Source organism: Miniopterus schreibersii, assembly GCF_964146895.1.
Source record: "Miniopterus schreibersii genome assembly, chromosome: 10".
Lineage (NCBI taxonomy): Eukaryota > Metazoa > Chordata > Mammalia > Chiroptera > Miniopteridae > Miniopterus > Miniopterus schreibersii.
The window spans coordinates 69,321,920-69,342,956 of record NC_138110.1 but is presented as its reverse complement, the minus strand read 5'-3'; positions in this window follow the sequence as shown (position 1 = coordinate 69,342,956).

Below are 21,037 nucleotides of genomic sequence, written 5' to 3'. Positions count from 1 at the left end.
CACACGCAACACGCTAGAGCAGAGAAGAGACTCTAACGTGCTTCCCTGGAGCTGCCAGCCTTGAGGAAGGGGGGAGTCAGAGCACCCCGCACAAGGACATGGAGTGGAGACGTGAATGCGGAGGTCCAGCAGCTCCCCATGCGAGGCTGGGCCGGGGGGGGGGGCAGCTGGGGATGACCAGGGAGTGAAGACCTGCCTCACGGGCTAGGGAGGTGTGGAGACGGTGGGGCTGCCTCATCGAACCACGCCCTCCCTGTGCAGCTTTGCAATGAGGCCTCTTTGCTGTGAAAACCTGGAGGGGGGATCATCGAGACAGCAAACCTATCGACAAGTAACAAGCGCTGGTGAGGGTGTGAAGAAAAGCGAACCCTCATGCACTGTTGCTGAGGCTGTAAATTGGAGCAGTCACTATGGAAAACCGTATGGAGATTCCTCAAAAGATTAAAAATAGAGCTGCCATACCGCCCATCAATTCCACTCCTGGGTATGTATCCAAAGGAAAAAAGATGCATGCACAGCTTGTTCATTGCAGCGTTATTTACAATAGCCAAGGTGGAAGCAACACACACACACACACACACACACACACACACATATGAATATTACTCAGCAATAAAAAGAATGAAATCTTGACATTTGCGACAACATGGATGAACCCTGAAGGTATAATGCTACGTGGAATAAGTCAGACAGGAAAAGGCAAATACTGTACAATTTCATTTATACATGGGATCTAAAAAGTGAAAGAAATTAATAAAGAAATAGAACCTTAGATACAGAGGACTAATTAATTAACTAATTAATTAATTAGTTAAAAGCCGTAATGCCATCTGGCATTCAATAGAATGCAAAGAAAAATGCAGGGGAAAATTTTTTTAAAAAAAGACAGTAAATCTTGGTCAGCGGGAGCCGTGGGTGGATTAAGCCGCGAGCTTAACCAAAGCAGCAATCCGTTAACCGGTGCCAGCCAACAAGGTGTAGAAAGTCAGGCTCATTCCAGAAAACTTTACTTCTTCAAGCATAAGTTTTTCAACTATAAATGGCAATTGAGCATCCAAATTGAGATGTTGCCATAAGGGTGAAACTTGCACAGAATTTAGGAGGTTTACTACTAAACACTACCTGGGACAGAGCAGCACTAGCAGGGCCAGCAGCTAACACTTATACAGGTTTACATGGCACATGCTTTGTGCCAGGAGCTACTTGAAGTATTGTCTGTATGGCTCATTCTCTTTCTGTATCCATGCATGTATGTGTGGTTTACAAATATTTGCGTGTTTGCACATATGCGTGAATTAGGTTTAAGCCCCATAACAACCCTATAAAGCTGCAGTCATTATCGCCCCCATTTTACACATGAGGAAAATGAGACCTGGATTAGGGATATGAGCCCAGGCCGTCAGCTTCAGGGTCCCCATTTAGGGCCAGCATGATGTTCACCAACAATGGGGCAGTGAGGACAGAGATGAGTCCGAAGTTGAGGCGCACCCAGCCAGGCCTCGGGTGCGCCTGCCCAGTGCGCTGTGTCTCACAGGCTTACCCACGGTGCACACTCGTGACAAGGCAAAGAAACACACATTGTTTTCTTCTCTGATTCTAGCCACATCCATTCACTCGTGCATTGGGCATGTGGATTTCTCTAGGCCCTTCCTTATCTGTACTTCTACAGTCCTAACCTCCTCTTTGAAGAACTTCTCTTCTACTCTTCGCTACTATTGCAAATTTAGAAGCTACGAAGGAAAACTGGTATCTTTGGAGCGCACAGATTCTGAGGGCGAGAGCGAGGTCTTCCATTCCTGCCTCCCTGTGCCTTCGCGGAGGAGTGAATGCAGCTAAGCACAGCTCTGTAAGAGATCATGGAAGAGGTTCCTCGATCGGCAATTTGGAGAAAGAAAGGGAGTGGGAGCATCGGTGAGCTGACATAGTTGTAATTCTTATAATCTTGCCCAAAATTAGATCTGCAACAAATAAATAAAGAGATCCACTGCCACTTCCCCTGATCAGGTCATTCTCAATTCAGAAGAACATATTTTGCTAATATATTTCTATTCCTATTACATAACAAATATAATGTTGCAGTAGTTTAGAAAAACTAAATGAACACAAAAAAAGGAAAGATGCAGAATGCAACCTCTGGTAATGCCACTATTCCCAAATCAACATTTCTGGGAAAGAGAGACATAGAAGGGACATGATGTCCATCTTCAAATATGTAAAGGAGGAGTGTGCGGTAAAGACGTCCTGTTTTGACCATTACACCAGAGCAAGAATCAGTGGGACATTATTTAAGGAAGATTTCAGTCAATAAAAATTGAAGCAATTTGAAGCAATTCGAGGTAGAAAAATCTAACATGAACAGCAAAGAAAGAAACTATGAATATTTTACAGAGTTACCTCCGTATCTTCCCTATGCCTCTCCCAACATACCCTACGTAAAACCCAGAAGTCACCAGGATCAGCTGGTTTCATGGGTGAATTTTACAAAAGCTTTTTGAAGACAAAAAGTATTTTCCCTATACTATAGAACCTGTTCTGGAGTTCAAAGAAAGGATATTTCCTAGGTTAATTTTTTTAATGAGAGAAAATAAAAGTGATACCAAAATCTGAGAACAATAGCCTAAGAAAAAAATTATAAAGCAAGCATTTATAAATATTGACATGAAAAACATAAATTAAATAACAGATGCAATTTGGCAGTGTGTTAAACAAATAAATCATAACCTATGGGAATCATAAGATGATTCAATTATGAGAAGTCAACATATAAATGGCTAAAAAATTTCAATGTATTCAGAAACAGCTTTGAACAGAAACAATATTTCCATTTCTAAAAAACTCTTTAGGAGGTGTAAACTGAACAATCCAATACCACCTCACATTCTCATGTAGGCTAACATCAAAGCATCTGCAACCGTAAAAAAGATGGCAAGGATTTGGAAAACAGAACTCCTATTGACTCCTGGCGGGTGCTTAAATTGCCCTAATCACTCTGAAGAACAATTTGGCAGTATCTAGCAAAAGTGCAAACCTACGTACTGTGACTGAGCAATTCTACTCCTGTTTATAAATATTCTAGAAAAAGTTTTTCATATGCTTATAAACAGACATGCCCCATTGTTTCCATTGCAAAGCTCTTTAAAATAGGGGGAAAGTTCTAAATTACATCAATAAGGGAATAAAGAAATAATATTTGGTATATTCATACACTGGAATACTGTACAACTGTTAAAATAATGTAACTCTCTCTACTCAGTGACATAATTGTAGTTCCACACAAAATGTTGAATGGAAAAAGGCAAGTTTCCGAAGATACACGCCTTGACACTTATGTCCAATTTCCAAACCAAAAAATAAACATTATATATTATTTATTGAGACATACATATGTATGTAAGTGCATTCAAGTGGAGTGAGAAAGGTATTGCTCAGTTCACATTTTCCTCTGGGTTTGGGACACAAGGAACAAAGAAAACTTCCTCGGTAGGACTTTATTGCTTTCATTTATGATAGGATGGAGTGAATGGAACAAAGTATTTCCAGTCCTCAGTTCTGCTTGGTGTTATATAAATATGTGTCATTATTCATCGTATTTGTGGGTATTTTTCAAATTTCTCAGAACAAAAAATCCCATAGTAAATTAAGACTAGAAAGTTCTTCAATATGATAAATATATATGTGTGTGTGTGTATTTCAAAACAAAAGTCCGCACGATTCTTAATGGTGAAACACTAGAAGTATGTACATCAAAACAATGTTTAAAATAAGAATACACAACTAATTAAAATGGGTCTAGAGGTTCTAGATATTAAATTAATTGACCAAAATAAAAAAGTGTGCCTGTGTATATCTCTGTATGTATATGTGTATGATGTGTATATGTGTGTACGTGTCTGTATGTGAGCATATATGTGTGTGCCTGGCCTGTGTGTGTGTGTGTGTGACACACACACACATATATACATGTGCATACATGTTTTTGACTGGGTATATGCATGTGAAAAGCATGTATTTGTGTATGTGTATGCATATATATGTGTGAGAAAAGAATTATATGTGTGTGAGAGTGTGTGTTAGTGTATACGTCTGTACATATGTAGGTGTATATAAATGTATGAATGTATGTATGTGTGTATCTATGCATAAGCACTGTACATATATTTATATGTATATTTAAATGTGTATTATTGTATACACATGTCTTATACACATGAATAAGTATTTATATGTGTGTTTCTATGTGTGTTACATGTGAGTATATGCCTATATGTTTATGTGTGTGCATGCATGTGTGTGCATGTATCTGTATATGTATGTATGCATACACACACATCAAATGGGAGGAAATACATATCAGGTGTTCCATATGCATTTGTTCTGCTTTGCAAGTAGATTTTATGCTTATTAAGGTCTTAAGCTGTGACATATTTCTTTTGGAATTTACACATATTGAGTTCTCAGCAATACTTGTAGAATTTAATTTGGCACCACTACCCCTCAATTTCTATGGACCAGCAAGAATTCACAGACCAAACTTGAGGGCTGTTTTTTGCTCAGTACAAGACAGTTTGTAGTCAAAATAAAAGTTAGAAAATAAAACTGTAGAGATGAGTTTATTTTAAAATTTATACAAATATAGACATAGTTATTCCATTTTTCTGGCATCCATAGCAAATATCAGGCACCAAGAGCCTATAATTACTTGTATATATTTCACAGTTTCTCAAAAATCACTAAAATTAATTAAGGAAAGATAGGGAAATGCTCTGCTGTAGGTGACCTGCTTTATTAGCCTGAAGAACAGAAGAGAACCCATCAGATGGGCCTTGCCTCACTCTGAGCCAGAAGGCAGCTCACTCAGGTGAAGGTGGCATCAACAAGCCAGGGAAGGTGGGGGGTCCCCTTCACGGATCTGTTACAGCAGGAGAGGGAGACGGTGGTGGCGGTGACGGATGAGGCTTTCTGGTCCTGTGTGGGAAAGCGGTAAACTCACAGGTTCAGCCCCCAGGATAGGAGGGCGGGTCCGCAGAGCAGCGTCATAGCCCAGGCCTGAGCAGGCACGCTTAGCCCTGATCCCACTGACAAGGAGACACGGCTTTTGTACTCCAGGAGGGAGAGGCATCCAGAAGCATGAGAGACCATTTCCCCAGCAAAGGGGAGGTTAGTTTTTTATTTTATTTTCCCCTGGAGGTTGAGTCAGGCAGGAAAGGAACACCCTAAGGTCAGATCTAAGTTGAAGAGGTGAGAACTCCACTTGGGTTTGTTTCAACAGGCTGCGAGACAGGCATAGCCCAGATGGGCAATAAACCAGGAGATCACAGCAGCAAAAGGAATGCCTGGTTCCCAAACATCGCTCAGAGCCCGAGCACGGTCTCTTGAATCTCAGCTCAGACTCCCCGCCCAGAAAGCCAAGCTGTGTTCTTTCTGGGTGGCTAGCTTAAAGAATTGTACATGACAGTGGAAACTCCCACTTACTTCATTTACTGCCATTTATAATATTTTCCACTATTTTGAGATAATGAATTCATCTTTTTCTTTCTTTCTTTTTTTTTTTTTTGCCAGACATACAGGCCAATACAAGAGCCAAATGTTCCAGAATCTTTCTCAAAGGTGTTACCCTTCATTTTCTGTGATAGCCTTAGTAATTTCTTTGGAAACACCCCAATATCAACCAAATTAACAATGCTGAGAATAAACTCAACTGTCACCTTCATTCCCTTTGAACAGCCGGGGAAAAATGCCACCTTCAAAACCCTTTCCAGAGTGCAGGCTTAAAGAAGACGGGTTAATTAAAGTCATTCCCAGAAAAATAACCACCCACCACAGGGAGTTTCTCCTCAGTCCGGTCAGACTCAGTATCACAGTGGTAGACAATCTCCAGTTTATCTGAAATTCATTTCACATGCAGGACTGAAATCATGAATTTTGTCAATGGCATTACATCCTTGCAATGGCCCAGCTGAGGGGACTTTTGGAGGGATGTGAAGCAGGAGTCGTAGCAAGAGGTGGGAGGAAGAGGAGTAATATTCCAGGCTTCGTGGGTTTTTTTTCCACAAAGGCCTGACAGTTTTCTAAACTAGGGAAGAGCCAGGCGCATTGCATATGTGCTGCATGTGTAGAAAACAACTCACTACTCATGAAGCCTACTTTTCACCAAATAACAGTCTCACAGCAAAGCATGACAACAAAGGCCACTGCAGCATCTCTTTCATTTTTACACCCTTCAGTGCACCCGCAAAATCTGAGCAATAAATGTGCCAACAGTTCATTTCTCTTTCTTCTATTCTGTCATTGTTTGCTTTGGCAACAGCCACTGTCATGGGGCCAGCAGGGAAAGAGGACCTACTAAATCAGGAAAAAAAGATGGCAGTCAGCTAACTTTATCACCAAACCCCAACTGGTGAAGGAAATCAGTACCCAAATCATGTGATTGCTACTGCTCACAGCCCAGACGGTGGGTGGATCTAGAGAGCCATTTCTGCAGAGGCGGCAGAAAAACACCATCCCACACCACGAAACGTGGCTACTTATGGGCAGTTCTCTACAAAGCAAAAAGAGGACTGTATTCGATTGTTGGCTAAAGTTGCCCAATTGCTGGGGGAAAGGTTTCAGCACACATCAGCACCGGCATTGCCTTGCTCCAAGGAGTGATGCTTCTCATGTTTCCTCCTCCTCTGTTAGGCTTTGGGCATCTATAGAGGTACCCTATACCCCCTGCTTCAGGCAAGGCAGACATCCCCAGGGCATGTGGGCGGCCCCTTCCCGAGTAGGTATTTTCTCACCCTATGACTTTTAACCTCCCTGTGTTTGTATATAGAAAATGTATCCTTTGTAAATAAAACATAGGTGGACTTTATTTTTTCACTCAGTCCAACAATCTTTGCCTTTTAATTTGAGTGTTTAGTCCATTAACATTTAATATAATTATTAATGTGATTGGGTTTGAAACACTACTCTCTTGCCATTTGTTTGCTGTTCGTTTCACTTTTCTTTGTTCCTTTGTTTCTGTTTTCCTGTCTTCTTTTGGATTGATTGATCAAGTACCTTTTGGTATTCTTTTTTACCTACACTACTATCTTTTTAACTATACCTCTTTGGTTATTTTTATTGTGGTCATTCTAAGGATTTATAGTGTGCATTCTTAACTTATCACAATCTATCATGAATTACTATTAGAGCACATCACATCTAATGTATAAATCTTCCTTTTACTTCCTTTTCCTCGTTATGTGATTGTTATCATGTGTTACAAATCCCAGAATACATTGCTTGTTTATTTAGTCAATGAACTCTCTAAAAAAATAATAATAAAATAAAAGAAATTGCATATTTACCCATGTATTCATTGTTTCTGGACCTCTTCATTTCTTTCTTTCTGTAGAACATTAAACTTCTGCTTCTGTTTGAATGAACTTTCCTTGAAAAAAAGCTGAAGACTGGGCATGACATAAACCTAAAGTAAATTGGTGCCTGGTGAAGAGCTATCTCCAGCAATGACCAGTAGAGATGTGCAACAGCCTTCTAGTAATGATAAGTACACATACTATACAAGTGATTTGTAGCAAGGATTTTTAGGATCTATATATTCTAGAGAAGAGAAAATCAAAGGGGGATGGAGTAAGGCTCAAAGTCTGTAAAGACAGAAATAACCTTTTCCAAAAGTTAAAACCAGGATCAAAGGGTTTAAGAGACTTAGAAGCTTATTTACACTCAAGATAAAAAACTAAGATTGTTCCACATGAAACAAAATGTGTTGAAAACTATTGATTCTCCATGATAGGGCTACCTAAGCTGGGGAGGCAGCATGGCACAGAGGTTAAAAGTATCTGCTCTGGTGTCTGGCCTCTGGGTTTGACTCCTGCCTCACTACTTACTGGCATTGTAACCTAGGGCAAGTTCATTAATTTTTCTGGACTTGCTTTCTTATCTGTAAAATGGGCATGATGATAATGGGACCAACCTAAGAAGACTGTTGTGGAGGGAGAATCTACAAAGCACTTGGAACATGACTACCTGTCACATACCAATATTCAATAAACATTAGCTATTACTATTATTGTTACTAGGTGGCCCTTCATGTTGTTTCTAACTCTAAGATTCTGTCTTCTCTCTTTCATTATCCTTAGAGTTCAAAACAAAAATAAGACATTTGTTTTTATGTTGCATTTTTTTTCACCCAACCTCAATACACACTTATGAAACACTCTGTAATTTTTGCTTAAATTCCTGATTTGCAACACTGAAAGAAACTATTTCTTTTATTGAAATAAACTACCAAGATAGGAACTATGGCACAAATATATCATGTCACATTCCCACCAATGAAAAACCATATATCATCAGTTTTTACCGTTCTTTGGAAATACCATTTCCCGTCAATAGAAAACCAAATACCACAGATAAAAACAGATTGATTCCTTAATGTGTGTTCTTGAGAAGTGGTCAGCCATGAAAGAGATAGACCTTGGACTGTGAGTGATCAGACAAGAAACACGAGAACCAAACTTATGCTGATGACCTATACTATCCATTAAAATCCCATAGGAGATTAAAGTTCTAAACCATCTTTGTAATGGGACCCACTAACCTCATTTCACAGATGTCATAGTTGAAGCCAGAGAAGTTTAAATCACTTACACAACTTTATACCAACATCTCTGCCACAGCCATGATCTTTTAAACCACAGCAAATGTTATATCACGTTCATGGGCAGCAGAGAGCAAGAACACTGTAGAATATGTCAGGAACTGGAGAACTAGATATCATTTTGAATAGACTCAGTTAATGAAGAATAGAACACATGGAGGTCAGGAATGCAGGCAACCAAAAAAAGGCTGTTCATGAGAGAAATCAGAAACAGGTCTGGCTTGGTATAAGTTCCTTAAAAGTAAATACAGAGTCAAGGACTGATTTTCAGTAGCTGAGCTGGGAGGCAAAGGAACCAGCAAGAGAGAAAAGCAATCAAACAAAGAAGATAAGGCAGCCAATAAAGTTTGCATGATCAAGCAAGGTGCTACCGTGGGCAACTGGAGCTCAAACCCAGCAGGGAACTGTGGGAACCATGTAGAGCCATGAACCTCAGAGTTAGCCCACCCAGAGGATGCAGGAGATGGGGTGTTTATACACCAATTCAGTCTATTTTTTCTGTCAGTCAGTTATTGAGGGCTGCTCCTGGTGGTGTTAACTCCGTGGCACTCCTACCTACCCTGCGCATGAGCAGAGTGGCCTTTGGTGACAGGAAAATGCTCTCTAACAAAAAGAGGCAGGTGCCGGCAGTTGTGAGTCGTGTCAGCATACATTGAAATGGTAAAGGCCAAAGTCAGGAATTCAGCTTGAATAGTATCTGAAATGATAGTAGGTTGATGGCTCAACTTTTTGCAAGCAGCTGAGGCTAAGAAACCATAAATCATTAATTCAGCTTTATAGAAACTAAACCTATTATCCAGATCAACACCTTTATTTTTGTACTGAGGTGACAAGGGTTGAGAAGAGAAACGCCCCTGCATGCTCAGTGTGCTAATGGCAAATTAATATTTCAATTCTATGCACTCAAACTCCAGCCTTCTTATCTATTGCCCCAGGCAGAAAACTATGGTACATTTGTTCCCAAAACAGCTCTGATCCAGGCAACAGCTTTTCTTAAACTACCAGGGAAGGAAAGAAAAAATAAAATAAAAATGGGGTCTGGGATTGCAAATTCAAATGAAGAGAGAAGTGGCAGAGAGGGAAATAGAGAAATTAAAAGTCACAGTGGGGACTCTTATACACTATTGGTAGGACTGCGAAACGGTGCAGCCACTTCGGAAAACAATTCTATTTCTTAAAAGGTTGGTTTGGGTTCCAATATTCTAATATGGAATTGGACTATTAAAACATATACAGTACTTGCCATACAATCTGGCAATTTCACTGTAAGCATTTGTCCAAGAAAAATGAAAGCTTACACTCACACAAAAACTCATAAGCCAATATTTATAGTAGCTTTTTCATAGCTATCAAAAACTGGAAAGGAACTGTCAAATGTCTTGCAACCACAGAAAGGCTAAATAAAGTTTTGTACATTCATACAATGGAATATTACTCAGAAACGAAAAGGGACGAGGTACTGATACACACAGCAGCATGGTCGCTCTCAAATGCATCATGCTAACTACAAGAAGCCAGACTCAAGAGGCTGCCTGTTTAATTCCATTTATATGACATTTTGGAAAACGCTGGACATGTGGGGAAGGATCGACTACAAAGGAGCAGCACAAGGGAGTTTTGCAGGTGATAGATATATCTTGATTGTGTTGGTGGTTACATGAATCAAAATTTGCCAAAATTCATAAAATTATCCACTCAAAAGAATAGAATTTTGCTGTATGCATTTTTTTTAAGTGAACCATTTTTTAAAAGGGTGATGGTAGGTTCTGACAGCAGCGAGGAACCTCAGTCAAAGTTGCAAACCAAATCCAGGGTACTGGGACTGAAAGTTCCATTCTCTTGTGCCTCAGCCATTGGCAGCAGCGTCTCAGGCTCTTAGTAACTGAGACGGTCCACAATTAAAGCAAAAATATTTGCAGACTAACAGATTCTTTGAACCTCCATGAGACTGCACCTCCAACTCTATAACTGAGCCAAATCATGTGGATTGATTGCAGTCCAGTACCACAAAAATGACAATCATTCAATGAGATAAATAACAAAAATTTTAAAAGCAGAATATCAGATTTTTTAAAGGATGGAAATACAACATCTGCCTTGGGAGTCACATGAATGGGAAGACTGTCTTCGATTGTACATGAAGAATTTAGAGTAGAGGAAGAAACATAGACTATGGAAAAAAATTAGAATGAACTGCAGATCTGACCCCCGCTTGCCGCGCAACCATGGCAGATCGAATTTTGGGCCTCTGTTCCTCACCCCTCCCCAAACCATGTTCTTTGCCATGTAGCTCCATTGTTCTTCCCCTTGTACTGTGGGCATAGGGTACTTTTTCAACCCTTAACTTTGCAATTAGTGAGGTGATATGTATTGCCCCATGGAATGCGGATGGAAATGACAATGTGACAGTTCTGAGGACCCACCTTAAGAACTTTAAGCTTCTGCTTGCCCTCTGTGTTTCTGCCATCTCTACAAGAGCTTCTCTTGTGCCCCTAAGTGAATTCACATGATATAGGCCATCCCAGGTAATTTCCTGATCTATGAGCGAGAATAAATGAATCTTGTTTTAAGTCACTGAGTTTTGGGGCAGTTTGTTATGGAGCATTACTGTGGCAATAGCTGCCTGATACAGTGATCTCAGTGAGTACCTTTATATCCCATTTATACATTCACTGATCCAAAACAAATATTTATTAAACACGCACAGTGTACTAAGGGCTAGAGCAGGTGCCAAGCACTCTGCAGAACATTGAGCCTAGTTATTCCTTCTAACTGTAACCCAGGGCTCACTACCATGTGGGTCCAAATCAGGGCATTAATACATATACTTTGCTGGCTCTAGACCAGCCCCTGCTTACACAAGAAGCCCAGCACATAGGCTGATTCCTATGAGACTCTGTCTTGGTTTAGACTGTATTCACTCTGACACCTCACTCTACATTCTGCCCCACTTTGCCCCCACTGACTTCCATACCTCTAGCTTGGACATACTGAGCTATGCTAAATACTGGGGGATCCCACAGCACTGTAAGTATTGAAGCACTTAACTGTGGTAGACACTAGACACACACGGCCACTTAACTAAAATTCAGTTCCTCAGTCATATTAGCTTATTTCAAGGGCTCAGTTGCCCCATGTGGTCAGCACACGCATGGAACATTCTCATCATCAGAGAAAGTTCCACAGGACAGCATCAAGTACAGTTCTAGTTTGCAAAATTGCCCTTTTCTTCCAATGGTTCATATATGCTGCCAGAGTGTCATGTGCCAGTCTCAAGGCTAAACCCAGGACCAACGTCAATGCAGTCCCTATTGCAGAATCTGCCTCAACATGCTGTTTCCTTCTATTGGAGTGAATGCTCACTGGGGTCTCCAGAACCCCTCCCTGCAGTTTGGCTTCTGTTACAGTCCCCTGCCAAGTCCATTCCAATTCAAGTTATTTTTCCTCTGCAGGGAATTTTTGAAATCCCCTGAGAATCGGTCAATACATATAGTAACCTAGAGGAAGAGATGTCACTCAACTTCTCCTGCTTGATGTGTCCCCAACCTCAGATCCAGTTAGGCAGGATGCACTCACAAGGGAATTAAAATGCTCAGGTGTTGACAGGAGGAATAAATGCAATACTATGCATAGTATGTCCAGTGTAGGACCAGAAGCTCAGTAGAGATCAAGAAATAATGCCTTTCCTCTAATCATCTCAGTTGTATTAGACTTGGGCATAATTTTCTGATGCTTGAGAACAGCTGATCCCATTACAATTTCCAATTAACGCCCACTCGGACAAGTTCCTGGGTGACTGGAAATGACAGCACTATCAAAACTCTCAACCAGGACCCACCATTATCTTCTTTCAACTGCACCAAGATCTTACTCTTTTGCCACTAAAGAAATCCCCAGCATTTCCCTGGACTCCTGGTAGCTGATTTCAGAAACATAACAACACAGACATAAAAAAACATTCTAATCATCTCAACCACCATTGTATTATTCTTCCTCCTGTAACCTTTGGGGTTCTTAAAAAAATTAAAAAAGAAGGAAGCCTGATTGGAAAGAATAAAGCTGGCCTTGAAGGAAGAATAGTGAACTAGGAACAAAGCTACAGAAGGTTTTCTGCTGTGTTTTCTTCTAAGCTCTTTGGAATTTTTGGTCTTGGATGAACAGATCAGCACAGCACATCGCTCCCAAGTTTCCAACCCCAAAATATTTTTCTTAATTTTAAATCTTTGAAGGAGAAATGCTACATTTGCTTCATAATTTTTTCACTATTGAATATGATGGGAAGAGAATGCCAGCTCCTGCCTCTTGTCCCCAAAAAGGAGTCAGGCCAATGGAAAAAGCTGAGACTTTGCTTTTTTCTACCCATCTATTGAGATTTTCAAAGTATACCACTCAGAAAATATCCCTATTTGAAAAAGATTTCATCCCTAGTACTTATGGCTTTGATGACTAGATTTGAAAAAAAGAAAAAAGAAAAAACACTTGTAATTCTTAAGTAAACTCTCAGTCCTTCCAAGATTCCAGAACCTAAATACCCATAGATGCTTCTTCTTGGAGAAACTGGTAGAATAAATTTGATTTGCTGCTCTATGAAAATGCTGATCATTAGACCAAAGTCTTTGAATAGGCCTTTCAGATTCCAAAGCATCTCGTACTGTGCATCAAATATCCCAGAATATAGTATTAAACTTTTGTTTCCTCTTGTTTACCTCATTTTCTTCTAATTTTACATTTTCTCCATTCCATTTTGTGTATTGTGGCACATTCATTTTACTTCATTTTGCTCCCTATACCTTTGTCTTCATTAGCTTCCTTCTTTCTGTGATACACAAGGTTCCTGCCCCTCCTTTGGTCTCTCCCATGTAAGAAATAGCTTAGCCATTGGCCCAGAGGATCAAGCTGTAAATGGGGGACTCATTGTTGATTTCTCTCAAGGCCAAAATCCAGTCTGTCAACACGCCCTACTAAATTTGACTCCAAAACATTTTCCGAATCCATTCACATCTATTTTTGTTTGTTTGTTTCACTACCTTGCTCCAAGACATTATCTTTACAATGACTTACTGGTTGGCCTCTCTGCCGTCACTTTTGTTCTTCTGGAATTCATTCTTCACAAAGTAATTGGAAAGATCTTTTAAATATATGTTTATATAAATGTTTATTGTACTCCCCTGTCGCTTTCCTTGAGACTTATGATGAAATTAAAATTTCTTCGAACACCTTACTGTGGCCCTGAAAGGTCTAGCCTGTGCCTACCTTCCGACCTTATCTTCTGGGCTCATGTCCTGTCTTCAGCCTCCCCTTGTTTACTCTCCAGCACACTGGCCTTCCCTCTGCACTTTGAATTACTCACTTCCTCTTGCCTTAGGACATTTGCATTAGCTGGTCTTTCTGCCTGAAACAGTCTTCTCCAATAACTCTGAATGGCCAATTCATTCCAGACCTTTAAGTCAATGACTTTCCTTACCACTCAATTTAATGTAGTTATCATTTTGGATTCCATCCCCCTAACATATATTTTTATAGTACTTACCATAGCTAATATGTGCTAGTTTCTTGGCTTATTGTCTGTCTTATTTACAGATATATCCCCAACACTTAGAACTGCGACTAGCACACAGTAGGTGTTAAATAAATATTTTTGAAAGAAAAGCGAATAACCCTCCCCAACTATTTCCTTCTAATCTGAAGGTTGTGGGCAGGGGATAAGCTGATTGTTTTGAAAAAATATTCTTCACTTCACAGAGAGAGAGAAGGAAGGAAAACATGACTTAGTGCCTACTCTGTGCCTGGCACTGTGTCAAAGCTTTGAATGCATCATTTCATTAATCCTTACAATACCAGCTTTGAGTGGGCACTAGTATCTACATTATATATGTTTTTAATTTAATTTTATTTTTCCCCTCACCATTTATCCCCCCATACCCTCCTCTACCACCCACTCCCTCCCTCCAGCAGTCACCACACTGTTGTCCCAGCCCATGAGTTCTTTCTCTTTTTTTCTTAGTTTCTTAGTCCTTCCACCCACAGCTCCCCTACCCCCACCCCAAGAGCTGTCAGCCTGCTCTCTATCTATGAGTCTGTCTCTATTTTGCTTGTTAGTTCAGTTTGTTCATTAGACTCCACATGTGAATGAAATAATATGGTACTTGTCTTTCTCTGATTGGCTTATTTCCCTTAGCACAATGTTCTTTCGGTCCATCCCTACTGTCACAAAGGGTAACATTTTCTTCTTTTTTATGGCCAAATAGTATTCCACTGTGTAAAGGTACCATGGCTGTTACATCCACTCACCTACTGATGGATGTTATTCCATAGCAGTACAGAAAGACCTGCTTCATTCTTTTTAACCACTGCATAATAGAGCATGTTGCAGCTTAATATGTTTATCTAATCCCCTATTGACAGACACTTGAAATTGTTTCCAAACTTTTGTATTTGTAAACAGTGCCATAATGAATAACTTTGTGCATTCATTATTTCACCCATGTGTGGGTATTTCTGTAGGATAAATTCCTAGAAGTAGAATTCTAAGACAAAGGACACTTGCCATTTTTGTAGCTAATAGCAGATTGTCCTCCAAATTGTGTGTACCAATTTAAATGGCCACTAATAATGTACGAGAGTTCCAGTTTCTTCACACCTCTTCAGCCAGGTATATTATTAAACATTTAAGTGTTTGCTAATCTGGGAAGTGCAAACTATCTTATTATAGTTTGAATATGCATATTTTTATTATGGATGAGGTTGAGTGGTTTTTCTAAATATGAAATATTAGTTTCATTAATTTGCTTCTTAGTGAACCACCTAATCATATATTTTATCCATTTTTCTATTCAGTTTTCTGTCTATTCTTATTCTTATGTAGGTACTCTTTATATATTATAGAAATGCCCCTTTTATTTTATGTAAGTTGTAATTTTTTATGCATAGTAATTAGAAACTGAGAAAAAAAAAAACAACAGCTAACCACAGGGACTTTCCCCTGTAGCCCATGAACTGCCCCCTGTACTTAAATACATTTGAAATGAGTAAGGGGGTCCAGAAGCCACGGATGCTATTAAAAGCATATATCTCCATTCAAACAATATTTCTCTAAAACTGTGGCAAAAGGCAAAAGCTCTGACCAGAGCACTTGACAGCAACTGTAGAACCTCACTCCTGAACTAACAAGGGAAAGAATCTCAGAGTGTTAGACCAGAGAAGCGATGGAGAGGGACCAGCTTTGGCCCATCATCTCAGCAAGTGTCACCGTAGATTACTAGGATGTCTTGGAAAACTTTCTCACGTGTTTATTTTCAAATGCCTTTGAGAGCCCATGAGAGAAGCCTAGATAAGAGCAGAGAGGGATAGAGACGGTGACTCCACTAGCCATGGGAGCTCTTGTGAGTCTTCAAAGAGTCCCTGCCCCCACCCCTCAATTCTGTCATTCCAAAGACATTTGCAAACTGAAAAGGGGGACAGCATGAATTAACTCCACACATGTCCCTGGATGTCTGGTCTTAGTTTGGGTGGCAGCTTTCTTTTACGATTCAATAAATATGTTTCTCACAAATATGCAATTTTCTGCTTCAGCCCAGGTTTGCCAGCTCATAGCTAATTCCAGCACTCTCTGCACAGACTCTCACTACAAATTAAGGTTTTCTTAAGCACTGTTTTCAGAAGGTGGGGGTTTCTCTTGTTTATTTCTGACAATCAAGCTTTACAAAGACTTCTGGCTAAGAAAATACCATATAAGCTTCTAAATCCCAAGGAGGTTCAGTAAAAGCCTCAAGGAGAAAAGATAAAGCTCTTAACAGATGCCAATGTCCTGGGGCTCCACACTTTGGCTCAGCATGAAATCCCCACACTTCAGGGGGCTGAGAAATGGAGCTCCCCAGTCTCTGAAAAATGGTCATGAAAAAACTGGCAACCAAACCCCTTGCTGCTATGGAAACATCAGAATGTATATTCACTGACCTACAATTTCAGAGCTCCCCTGCACCTTCCACAAAGCAACATCCCCAAAATTGCCAATGGAAAGAAACAATTGGCTGAACTTACACAGTGCAAAAGCCAAGACGTAACGTAAAAGGAGTTTGGCACCCCAAAGGTAAGCATAACTTTCAGTTTCATGAAGACAAGGCAATGTCTCCTGCTTCTTGTCTTTCCCATAGTTCCTTTCACAGGGCTTCGCACATGTTAGGGGTCCCAAGGGCAAGAATGGCCAAATAGGCCCTCCCACAAAAAGTCCCAAAAGGTTCCAGGAGGATACTCCTCTCTCCTGTGCTCCCCACTGTGTCCTACCCTTTCAGCCCTGTCACAATTAGCTTATCTTTCAAGTTTTCTTGGCTGTTTTTCAGTTCTTACAGGTCCCTCTCCACACTCTTCTCACTTCTTGCACCAGAGTCTGAACAAACTCAGCAGTTAATATAGTTCACTTTGTGTAATAACTGACTTTTTTCGTGTGTGTGAATCTTGACATGACAGCAACATAAGAAGCTCCTTGAACAGCAACAACGAAAAGTTTATATTTATGTGTCCCTGACAGCGTGTAGAAAAAATAAATTTTGTTCTCTATGTTCCAGGTTTCCGATGTAGTTCCCTCTGCCTGAAACATCTCCTTCTTTCATCTTCATCTTTTAGGTCCGAGCTTAACAATGTCTTCCATTAGGAAAGGTCCTCTGAGACTCTGTATTTATTTCCACAACTACATGGTGATTGTTGGACATCGACTGAACTATCCCTGTATCAGTGAGTGACGGCTGCACACAAATACCCCAGAGTTCAGTGGCTTCAAACATGAGTCCATGGGCTGTGCCTACCTGTGCTTGCTCGTGCATCGTGGTCATCTGTGTGGGCACTAGCTGGTCTAGGATCCTCTTAACTAGACTGATTTGGCTCCAGTCCATGTGCATATGGTCTCTACCCTCCAGCAGGCTAGCTTGAGCTTGTTCATAAAGCAGCTGGGCCAGGTTCTGAGAGAGAGAAGGGGGCCGGGGGGCGGGGGGGGGGGCGGGGGACTTGTACAAAGCCTCTTGAGGTCTAGCTGAGAATAGGCACAGCGTCCCTTTTACCACATTCTATTGGTCAAATCAAGTCACAAAGCTAGCCAGGTTTAAAAGGGAGGAAACAAACTCCTCTTGATAAGAGCTGCTGAAAAGTCACATGACAAAGGGTATGATACAGAGGGGGGTGAAGAAGTGGGGCCACGTTTACATTCAAACTTCAATAGTCTCCCTCATCTGATTATAAACTCCTTGAGCACAGGTGCAATTGTTCTGTTCGCTGTCATATTTCTAGTCACCGCACCCAAGAAGTCAAGGGATGGCTGAGACTCAGAAGAGCAGAAATAAAAGAATTAGGAAGGATCACCAAGAGCAAAAACATGTCACTAGAGACCAAGGCTAAGGTCATCCACATCTAGTATTCCCAGTTACTATTGTGGATGTGGGAGTTGGATGGTGACGATGGTTGACAGGAAAGAAAATGGGTTCACTTGAAATATTATATTGGAGGAGACCTCTACGAATACCCCAATCCACCAAAAAGACTAACAAATGGGTCCTAGGGGAAATTATGCCTGAAACATGACTGGAGGCAAAAATGACTCAATTGAAGCTATCCTACTTTGGGCTCATCATGAGAAGGCAGGGTTCTTTGGAAATGACAATGATGCTGGGAAAAATAGAAAGCAACAGAAAAGAAGACCAAATAAGAGATAGACTGACCCCATAAAAGAAGCTATAAGCATGGTTCTATAAAAGCTGAGCAGGGCAATTAAGGACGGGACATTGTGGACAGCACTCATTCATTCACAGAGTTGCCAGGGATCAGACCCGACTCAATGGCAGGTAACAACAGGACAAGACAGGCGCAGAGCAGTCTTATTTGTCAGGTGAATATATAAATTAACTCACTAATAGAGTGAAAAGGAAAGGAGAGGAGAGGTAAAACTCTCATAATTGAGCACCTATGAATAATTAAATGTTTTATTGAATCCTCCTAACTTATTTCATTAGCTTCTGGAGTGGAGTCTCGGGACTCTTAGGCCGTTGGTATTGTCAACTTTTAAATCTGGTTTTCTATAGTCCAGGCACTATTCTATGTGTTTTCTCTGATTTAACAAATAAATTGTTACACAAATACTAGGAGGTAGATGTTGTTCTTGTTTTATCTCTCAATATATATAGAAATTAAGTAACCCCCACAACTTCACAGTTCAACAAAGCAGAGGTGGGATTTGAACCCATCCAGTCTGGCTCAAGTTACCTCTCTCCATCACTGCATTATATTTTATCTCAAGATGTATGATTCATACCATCTTTCTCCATCCTGGCTACTAAAAAAGTTCCCTACTCTACTAGTTGTTCAGTACAGTGGCTGCTAGCCTCATGAGGCTACTTAGATTTTAATTAAAATTTAATAGAATTAAAGATTTAGTCCCTCAGTCACACAAGCCACATTTCAAATGTTCAATAGTCCCATGTAGTTAATGTCTACTGAACAGGTTACTGCAGAAAACAACTCTTTCATCACAGAAAGCTGTACTGGATGACACTGCTCTAGAGCATTCCACTCTCAGAGAATTTTCCTGGGGTCCCAAAGAGAAATAATCCCAATCAGGATGCAGTTAAGATCAAAATAGGATGTGCTGCCATATGGCCATTTACCAGCTACGTCGGAAATTGGTGACTTGGGGCCTTGAAAATAAATACGAGCATGTGGGGGGCCACTGGAACACAGCAAGTTGTTTCTCTAATGAGTACCCCTTGTGTTTGCTATTTTGTTGAAATGCGGAATTCATGCAAGCACCAAGGAACTCCGGTTTTCCTAAACCCATGCAATCTGATTTCTTAGGAGCCCTACACCTTGGTCCTCCATTCTTTTCTTTTTTTCCCCTCAAATGTAAACCCTTATACCCGCAAAGTAGAGAGGTACATATTTTCTGAACAGGGGAGATCACACATTTTTTTAAAAGGCAGAATATAAAGAACAGTGAAATGGCCTGAAGACCACTGCATCAGATGAGCCCATGAATTCTTGTAAAAAACACAAATTACATGGACATCCTGAATTTTAATCTGTATGGGAAGAATTGAGGGACATGAGGAAGGAAGCCCGGGACTCTGAATTTTAAAGGGGCTTTCCAGGTAAAGGTTTACTGGTAAATTTTAAGAACCACCTGCCTAGAGAATAATAAAATGTTCCCTTAGATGGGCCATAACCTGGAGCATCCATTTCTGTGGAATCTCATGAAGCTCCATTGGGCATAAGTTCATGAGGCATCCTCGACCCCAAGATGCAATGAGAAATGAGAAAAAGACAGGGCCTTGAGCACAGGAATGACATTCTAGCCAACAATGCTCCCATATTGAAGAATTTTTATCGTTTTTCCAGTAGGAGCACCACAACACATCTGCCCTCTATTCATCCTCACTCCACCTGCAACACAAGCTTCCTTACATATAGATGCTCAGTAAATACCCATAATACTGGCTTGAATGTAAAAAAATGAAAGAAAGAACTGTGAGAAACCTTCGCTAGATGAAAAATGGGAGGAGCCAGAGGGCAGGATCAAAGGGGACTTTTGGCACATCTGACTTACAGATCTGCAGAGCTGGCCAAGAACTCTTGCTTCTCTGAATTTCACTTTGAATTTAATGTTTAAATAATCCCAAACAGCTGAGGAAGTGTCAGCTATGCTATCTAAATATTGCTGTTTTTTATTCACTCATCTGCTCCATGCCCCTTTATTTAAATCTTATGGGCTGCTCTGCAAATTCGATTAGGGTTCTCCTGGACGCCCACGGGGTATTGAAAGTTGATAACAACAGCTGGTACTCAGAAGGCTGCCTTCCTCTGCAACTTCCCATCAACATTCTGAAAGCAAGTGGCACCTAGACAATAGATGACCCCTCTTTCCGCATCTGGGCATTTCCAAGATTCTTCAACTACTGAGGAATTACAGTGAGAACCCTTGAGGTCACCCTTGAATAGGATCCTTTCGGTGTCTCAAAAATCAATTCTTTATGTTTTGGAAATAAAGAAAAATCAGTACAGAGGACTTCAATGTCACCCTCTTTTTATTGTAAAGCCTGCTAAAGAGTACCCTATGTCTTATGGTTTGCAAAACATGATGAGTTTCCAAAACTAAACCTCAACCTGCTGATGGTGGGTAGTTTAATAATCTATTTCTTTAGTGCAATTCAGCCCCTTGACTTTTCTCTTCCTCTTAGGAGAATATAGTGAGACCTGACCTCAGATGGCAAGAATGGAAAATAAAGAATGGAATCTGTGGAGGAAGATGTACTACTAATTTTAGAGCACTGATCAAATGCACTTGAACAGGTTTACAAAGTCTTTGTGGTTGGATTTCCCCACCTTTCCCATCAGGATGGTCATTTAATGCCTGTC